Source organism: Marmota flaviventris, chromosome 13, assembly GCF_047511675.1.
Source record: "Marmota flaviventris isolate mMarFla1 chromosome 13, mMarFla1.hap1, whole genome shotgun sequence".
NCBI lineage: Eukaryota > Metazoa > Chordata > Mammalia > Rodentia > Sciuridae > Marmota > Marmota flaviventris.
This window is the reverse complement of record NC_092510.1, coordinates 2,912,503-2,921,868: the sequence shown is the minus strand read 5'-3', so window position 1 is coordinate 2,921,868 and position 9,366 is coordinate 2,912,503. Positions and strand designations below refer to the sequence as shown.

The 9,366-nt window shown below is 33.1% G+C and overlaps 1 pseudogene; it reads right to left on the bottom strand.

Moving 5' to 3' along the window:
* Positions 1-2,111: 2,111 nt before the first annotated feature.
* On the bottom strand, positions 2,112-3,070 carry LOC139701587 (zinc finger protein 724-like; annotated as a pseudogene).
* Positions 3,071-9,366: the final 6,296 nt, after the last annotated feature.

The following is a 9,366-nucleotide window of genomic DNA, read 5'->3' as shown; positions in this document are numbered from 1 at the left end:
TTACTTTCCCAAATAAAGTTAAATGAAATGTTCATGGGTGGTGTTTTGTTGACCCAAAGGGCTCACATATGAAGAGAATATTGTGTTTTTACTTTTTGAACAGGTCTTGTAGATGAGAGTCTAGATGTTTATTTCAATCAAATATGGGTGTCATGTCTCTGTGGTGTCATGGGCTCCTGGAGCTGTAAGATCTGAAGAGGGAAAGGGTCAGTTTATAGTATCTTATAATTAGCGGGTTGCAGAGGGTTCTGGGAGACCATGACACATGTTATCTATCATATAATCCAATAAGTATAACAAACACTATATTGTAAGTTATTAAGTAGAACAAAAAGGACTACAAAATAAAAATATATATTGAAATAAAAACTGTGGGTTCATAAATGCTCCTATAATATGTCTTTTTCTTTTTACACTCATCATTTTACATGTTTTTGGTTACATTTTTCTCCTGGTTATCCAAGACTAAAGAGGTGCTCCCAAATTCTGATGTTTTTCCTACACTTGAGGTCAGTCCAGTCTTCTCATTGATGAATGTCATGAATTCATGAGGAACTCCATGGTTTCTTAAGTTCAAGAGTCAGGATGGGCCTGTGTACCACGTGGTTTGCACATGAAACATTGAAACTCTTTCCCCTTCAGCAACCCTTCTTTTTTTACCTGAATATGCACATTGGCTCCTAGTCTCTTGGGTCTTTCTCCTCTCCCTGATTGGGAGCTGGTATAACTCTCCAGAGTTGTAGATACCTTAGGGAGTATTGCAACTCTATAAGGTGAAATGTTAAAGTCATAATTCAAACTAGGGATATCTGGACATTAGTTTAGTATCCCTAGGTACTTCCTATAACTGTATTAATTTTTCCATAATTACAAACAAGAGAATATATAATTTACATAAATTATATTCCCCAAATAAAACTTGATTAAATATATGAAATAATTAAAGAAGACGTTATAGCATTATTTACCCAATAGAATATTTTACTATTGAATCAATCCATTAGCAAAATGAATAATGGGAGATGTGTGACCTAACAACATCATTAAATGCATGACAAGGTTAACATTAAGAAATGCATACTTTATTTAGTAACAAATTGCATCCGTAATGAAATATAAGTAAAAATGCTTTGTAAAACGGGGATGGTGGACCATGCCTGTGACCCCCAGGGACATGAGAAGCTTTGCACGTTTAAAGTCACGCTCCATAACTTAGTGAGGCCATGAACAACTTAGCAAACCCTATCTCTAAATAAAAATAAAAAAAAATCTGGGGATGTAGTTTACTGATTAATTGCCCCTAAGTTTATGTCCAAAATTAAAACTAAAAATTTAAAATTTCATGTAAATCTTAAGAGACTTCTGAAATAATCAACTATGAGAATTACGTGTTCTCCAGTTGTGAGAAATTAGAATATTTAGTAATTGTTGATTTATAGTAAAATTATATCCTTTTAGGGATACACTATTCTACAGTTGTATTTCCTTATTTCTACAATATCAGCTCAAGATGTTAAGAAAATTTTCAGCAAATGTCAAAAGCAATTACCCATTTTTTACATTTAAATGATTTTTTTCCCTCCTAGGTCCCAAATACTTCAAGGGATGGGGTATAGATAAGAAACATACTACAATTTTATTATTTGTCAATGTGTTTTGTAAATATTTTTTGCTATTATCTAAGTACATACTTTGGACAAATGCTACTCCACATTTGCTCAGGTATGAGGTCAGAAATTGAAAAAAAAATGTCTGAAATTTGAATATAGTCTTGGACACATTCTTTGGGTTTCTATATGCTATAAATCCTCCAGTGTTTTAAAAATATTTGATCAATAGCCAAAAGCTTTGCAAAATTTTTCCACATGTCCTCTCACTTGTATGAATTCTGAGGTGCTGAGTAGGGTGTGAACAATTGTTGGGGACTCTGTCACCTATTTTACACTTGTATAATTTCTGTGCTATCATATCTCTGGTGTGAAATAGTGTTGAACTACTGTGAAATAAGGGTTGATTCACCCTTAAAGATACTGATGCAATGTTTTCACTTGTGTATCTTCTCTCCAGTAAAAAAGAAATATATAATGTTTAGTAAGATGTGATCTTCAATTTTAAAAGCTTTGCCATTCTTCACATTTATAGGACTTCTCTCTAGGATGGGTTCTCTGGTGTTGAGTGAGTGATGATTTTTGATTAAAAGCTTTGCCACATTCTCTACATTTGTTGGCCTTCTCTCCAGTATGAATCTTCTTGTGGTGAATAAGCTGAGAGACAGTATTAAAAGCTTTGCTACAATCTTTGCATTTGTAGGGCTTTTCTCCAGTGTGGATTCTCTGGTGTTGAGTAAGTGACGATCTTTGCCTAAAAGATTTGCCACATTCTTCACATTTGTAGGGCTTCTCTCCAGTATGAATCCTCTTGTGTGAAGTACGCTGTGAGATGCTATTAAAAGCTTTGCCACATTCATTACAGTTTTAGGGCTTCTCTCCAGTGTGGATTCACTGGTGCTTAGTAAGTGATGATTTTTGAATGAAACTCTTGCCACATACTTTACATTTGTAGGGCTTCTCTCCAGTATGAATCCTGTTGTGGCAATCGAGCTATGAATTTGTATTAAAACTTTTGCCACACACTTTACATTTGTAGGGCTTCTCTCCAGTATGAATTCTTTTGTGACAATTATGCTGTGAGATGTTATTAAAAGCATTGCCACACACGTTACATTTGTAGGGCTTCTCTCCAGTGTGGATTCGATGATGCTCAGTAAGTGATGATTTTTGATTGAAACTCTTGCCACAGACTTTACTTTTGTAGGGCTTCTCTCCAGTATGAATCCTGTTGTGGCAATCAAGATTCGAGTTTATATTAAAACTTTTGCCACACACTTTATATTTGTAGGGCTTTTCTCCAGTATGAATTCTGTTGTGGCGATCAAGATGTGAGTTTGTATTAAAACTTTTGCCACATACTTTACATTTGTAGGGCTTGTCTCCAGTATGAATTCTCTGGTGATTTTAAGTCTTGTTTTTTGACTAAAAATTTTGCAAAATTGTTTACATATGTGGGGCATCTCTCCAGGGTGTGTCCACTGGTGACAAATAAGATTAAAGCTTTTATTAGAAGTTTTGTCACATTCTTTGCATTTGCATAGTATATCTTCTGTATGAACACTGTGATGTTGAGTAAAGTTTTTGAGTGCATTGCATACTACACAATGGTAGGTTTTCTCTGCAGAATAAATATTTTTGGTGTTGAGTAAGAGTAGAAAGTGTTATAAGGCTTTGCCACCCTTTTTACATTTACAGTTCTTTTCTTAAGTATAAATCCTCTGATGCTTAACAAGTTGTAACCTTTTACTAAAGTTTTTTGGCATTTTTTTTAATTTATAGGGTTTATCACTCTTATAGTATCTACTGTGTTTAGAAGATGTTGAGCAAGCCAATGATTTTATATATTCTTTAAAAATATAGGGCTCTCATTCTCTGTAAATTCTCTTGTATTTAGCAAGCTCTGCACTGTGATTAAGAGCCCTTTCACATACCTTACATTTGCAATTTTTTTCTTGACTATGAATATTTGGATGAGTAATAGTTATTAATCAATGAAGCTAGACTCTCTCACATTTTTCATCTTGGTAAATTTCCTTTAGAAAATGACTAGGAGTTTGCCTATATTCATAATTTTTATCACCAATGTAAATATACTGGTAATTTCTCAGGGTAGAGACATGGATAATTGTGTTACTTATAGCATTATCTATATGGTACACTTTCCAGAAATCTGTATCAGAATTGTCATTGAGCAATAGTGGGGAAGTAGAAACCTTTCTACAATTCTTAAAATTGTTTATTTGGGCACAAGGAGAAATTACTGTTTTGTGGCAGAAAAATGGATATTTTGTAAAGAAACTCCCATAAGTATCACTTTTAGAAATATCTTCTCTGTGCAAATGTTTGACTGGAAGTTTAACTCAGTGCTACATTTATAATTGGGAAAGTTAAAAACTGATGCATGGACCTGATTTCAAATTTTCTACATTTCCTTTCACTTCAAAAATGGCTGTGGATATATTCTTAAAGACATTCACAGCTCCTCAAGAGTAATCAGAATAGACTGAATTGTTTTTCAGATATTAATTGTTCCTGGTGTCTTTTGACCATAAAATTTTTATCATAAATAGGGACAACTATTTGGTTTTGTCCATTATAATATGATTTTTAAACATTACTCTCACCTATATTTTCCCATTGTTTTCTTAGTTGTAAATAGTGAAGGTCACACTTTCCATATCTTCCCTCTCTCTCTTTTATTCCCTACTCTAATAAAATTTCTCAAGGATGATGAGAAGTCATGGCTGAAATAAAAGTAATAATCATGTTTACTTACTGTACTGGGCTGAGTATATTTTGCAATCATAGGAAATTACAGCAATAAAGGAACATCATCAGGGGAGTAGAGTATTAAATCTAAGCCCATCCTTAATGCAGAAATATATAAATCAAATAAAAATGTACACAGAAAATTACTTTGAGAACATTCCAAATCATCTTAGGGTTCACAGTATCCAAGATGAATAGATTACTATGAAGAGTAATATAGTAGAGGAAAATACATTGTGTTACACAAAGCCTTTCCTCATTCACAATATATTTTAAGAATCTACCAACTTTCTTCTGTTTCATTAATAAAGAAAAATATGAAACATGTGAATATTTGGGGACTGTTTAAAAAGGGGTTACTGCTTACAAACAGAAAAAAAAACATGGCTAAATCTACTGTAAGAAAAATAAGTTATGAATTACTCAAAGGGAATAGTAAATTATCATATAATAGAAGTTTAATGAACTAAACCAACACACAAAAAATAGAATAATATGTAGTCAAGAATTGTTAATAGTAATAAGCAGAAAATGTGTGTTTAAAGAATTTCTTTAGAATATGTCTGAAAGAGTCATGGGTAGTTGTACGTAGCAACATAAGAGGTTGAGTCAGAAGGATCAAAATTTCAAGGACAGCCAAAGTAAAATATGCAAAGTGGTAGTTCTCTTTCTAACATTAACAAATGCATTTCAAGGAATAAAAAAAAACTCCAAGCAGCTCAATTATCTCCAAGTTGTAAAGACTCAAAGCAGGTTTTAATCTAACTTTTAAAACTTACAGAGAATATTCAGAGCATCCAAGATAAAAAGATGGGTCACCTAGAAATGTGTAGCTATATAATTGTGAAATCCTTAGTCAAAACTTCACAACACAGAAAGGAATTTGGGGCCAATTTCAAGGGATGAAAGAATAAAATTATCAACCAAGACATTATATTCACAGCTACTAGCTTTCAAAAGAGAAGGAAAACAAAGACTTTAAAGATATGAATGCACACACTATTCATCAACACTAGATTGTTCTCCAAAGAGTGTGAAAGGTGATCCTTCATACTGAAATGTAAGTGTGCACAGCATCAGAAGTCATATGAAATTCTCAACATTTCTTGGCATAAACAATTCTATTTTATTGTAATGATGGGTCACAAAACATGTAATTTTGCAATAGAATTTGAATGAAAAAAGCATAAAAACAAAATTGTTAATAGGCATATATACTTGTAACAATAATATAGTTTTGAAAAGACACAAATATATTGAATGTTTAATAAAGTGAAATCAAGTTGATACTTATACAGGTATGAGTAGGAGATTCTTCATTTTAAATATTTTTTGTTGGCCAATTCAAGATTAAAAAATTCTGATCAAAACAAGTTTTTTCTTTTTCCTATCTGAATCAACTCTAAAAATTAGAACTGTAGGTATTCCACAGGATACTCTAAATCTGAGGACACACACATACTGAAAGCAAAAGTATATAAAAATGACACATACAAAAGTTACCAAACAAAACCTGGGCTATCTAAATTATAGTACATAAAACATAGTTTAAGACAGTTATAGGACATAGAATACATTTCAAATTTAAAAAAGCCTTTGAAAAGATGCAAAATAGAGAAAAAGAACATTTCCCTAGGTTTTGAATTAAGAGTAAATACATTTGCAATGTACATCCTACTTCCCAAACACACACACACACACACACACACACACACACACAACACACACACACACACACACAAAAAAAAAAAAAAAAAAAAACATTGAGAGAGTTGAATGAAAACAAAGAATTACTGTCATAGTAGAAGATATATATCCCCACTTACTGAAAAGGGAAATACAGTGAAGCAAAATGGTAATTGCAAAGCATAAGACTTTGAAAATATTTTCAAAGTATTGGACTTATAGAATCCCTGTTCTTAATCACAAGTGGGATACTATGTTGGATAGACCAATTTATGTATTAAAACAAAGTTTAATAAATACTTAAGTGATAGTTATTTTGTAACCAACATGTAATAAAAATTTGTAGTCAAAAGTGATAGGAATGTTCAAAAATCCCTAAATATGTGTCAGTTGATTGAATACTCTTGAGCATGCTTTGTTCAAGAATTGAAAGATAAAATTAAAAGATGTTTATACTACTTAAGTTAACTAGAGACTCCAGGCAATATTCATCAAACTCCCGTTGTTTTTATTGTTGTTGTTTGCAAATAAGTCTATCCTTCAAATATTATGAATATTCCCTCAAATTCAAATAAAATTAGAAGAATATTTCCATGCAAAAAAATATACTAAAAGTTATAGCATTCAATTGTAAATGCAGACATGGGGTCAGGTAGATGGAATTCTGAGTGAGTGTGGTAAATAGCAACACAGGAGTTTGTAAATAGCAAATTAAAAACATTTCACACCAGTATTGTTACACTATTATTCAACAGAACCATTATGGGGGATGCAAACCAAATATCTCTTGAAAAGAACAGATTAGCCAATTTGGAATATAGAAACTATAGAACTTTGAAGTCAAAGAATTAATTCTAATTACATATTTTACAAAATGTATGTAGACTAGGATAACTGAAATATGTCACAGAAAGAATAGTGCAGAATTCTACAAATATGACATCTCTAAACTAAAAAAGAAGCTTTCTGAACAAAAGAGAATGGTTTTGTGATGGGGAGACAGAAATGAGCCCTTGCTTCTTAGGAATTAATTTTTTTGAGATGTAAACTTTTTAGAGATACATTGCAATACAATTTGAATTAATGTTACTGAACTGTATATTTAAAATTTTGGAGACAGTTTTATTTTGTGGTTTTGATTACAATGAGAATTACAAACAACACATAAAAGAGAATTGCAACATTTTTCAAAGCTACATTTGAAATAATATGGTCTTTATCCTATAAATAAGAACAAACTCATCAATATACAAATGATGGGCATGCATGTAATCTCAGCGACTAAGAAGTCTGAGGCAAGAGAATTGCAATTTAAAGACATCCTCAATAACGTAGTGAGAACCTCTTTCCAATTATGAGTGAAAAGGAGCTTGGGGTGTAGTTCAGCATTAGAGTATCACTGCCATTGATCCCCATTACTTTTACATACAGAAAATTTCAATTTCTACGTACATGAGCAGAATAAAAAGCCAATCAAGATAAAATACAAAAATCATGGACAAAACAGGCTTAATACTTATACAAGCAAAAGCACATATAATATCATCTGCAATACAAACAAGAGTCATGAATATCTTAGTTTGTGAAGCAATTAACTGATATGAGGAAACCAAGTCTATAACATGGAACCTATTGTACACAATAAAACAAAGAAAAAAAAACAAATTGTAAATATCCACAGTTGTATTATTTTACAAATCCTCTTATTCAACTACAACTTACACTATCTCTCAAAAGAGCAGTCTTTCAATAAGAAAACAAACAACCCAATCAACAAATGGGCCAAGGACCTGAACAGACACTTCTCAGAGGAGGACATACAGTCAATCAACAAGTACATGAAAAAATGCTCAACATCTCTAGCTGTCAGAGAAATGCAAATCAAAACCACCCTAAGATACCATCTCACCCCAGTAAGATTGTCAGCCATTAGGAAGTCAAACAACAACAAGTGCTGGCGAGGATGTGGGGAAAAGGGTACACTTGTACATTGCTGGTGGGACTGCAGATTGGTGCAGCCAATTTGGAAAGCAGTATGGAGATTTCTTGGAAAGCTGGGAATGGAGCCACCATTTGACCCAGCTATTCCCCTTCTTGGTCTATTCCCTAAAGACCTAAAAAGAGCATGCTACAGGGACACTGCTACATCGATGTTCATAGCAGCACAGTTCACAATAGCAAGACTGTGGAACCAACCTAGATGCCCTTCAATAGACGAATGGATAAAAAAAATGTGGCATTTATACACAATGGAGTATTACTCTGCATTAAAAAATGACAAAATCATAGAGTTTACAGGGAAATGGATGGCATTAGAGCAGATTATGCTAAGTGAAGCTAGCCAATCCCTAAAAAACAAATGCCAAATGTCTTCTTTGATATAAGGAGAATAACTAAGAACAGTGTAGGGACGAAGAGCATGAGAAGAAGATTAACATTTAACAGGGATGAGAGGTGGGAGGGAAAGGGAGAGAGAAGGGAAATTGCATGGTAATGGAAGGAGACCCTCAGGGTTATACAGTGGAGGAGGTAGAGAGAGAGGAGGGGAGGGGAGGGGAGAGGTGGGGAGGGGGGAGGGTGGAGGATGGGAAAGGCAGTGGAGCACAACAGACACTAGTATGGCAATTTGTAAATCAATGGATGTGTAACTGATGTGATTCTGCAATCTGTGTATGGGGTGAAGGTGGGAGTTCATAACCCACTTGAATCAAAGTGTGGAATATGATATGTCAAGAAATTTGTAATGTTTTGAACAACCCACAATAAAAAATTAAAAAAAAAAAAAAAAAAAAAAGAGCAGTCTTTGTCCAACATTCATTCCATGGCAGATAATTTCACAGAAAATCCATTACACATATTCAGAAAGAACACTGATAAAAAAAAAAAAATTAAGTGAAAAAAAAATGTACAAATAAGATTAGAGAAACTGACTTATGATACTAATATATTATAATGGGTTGACCTAGAGGTCTCCAGAAATGTCCAAAATTTCCTGTAAATAATGGAAGAGGGTCTGGATTTGTAGACTAGTGGTAGAGTACTTGCCTAGCACGTATGAGGCCCTGGGTTTGGTCTTCAGCATCACATATTAACAAATGGGAAACAATTAAAAAATGTTTTAAAAATTGCGGAAGACCTGTCAGATAATATTGAAACTCACAAGACAAGGGGAGTATTTTGTTGTTAATTTGCATGTATGGAGACATTACTGGAGGAAAAGCAGGAGATTAGATAATTTTACAGCCCCAAACACATGACAGATACTTCTATGATAATAAGAGAAAGAAATCAAAGCTTCTCA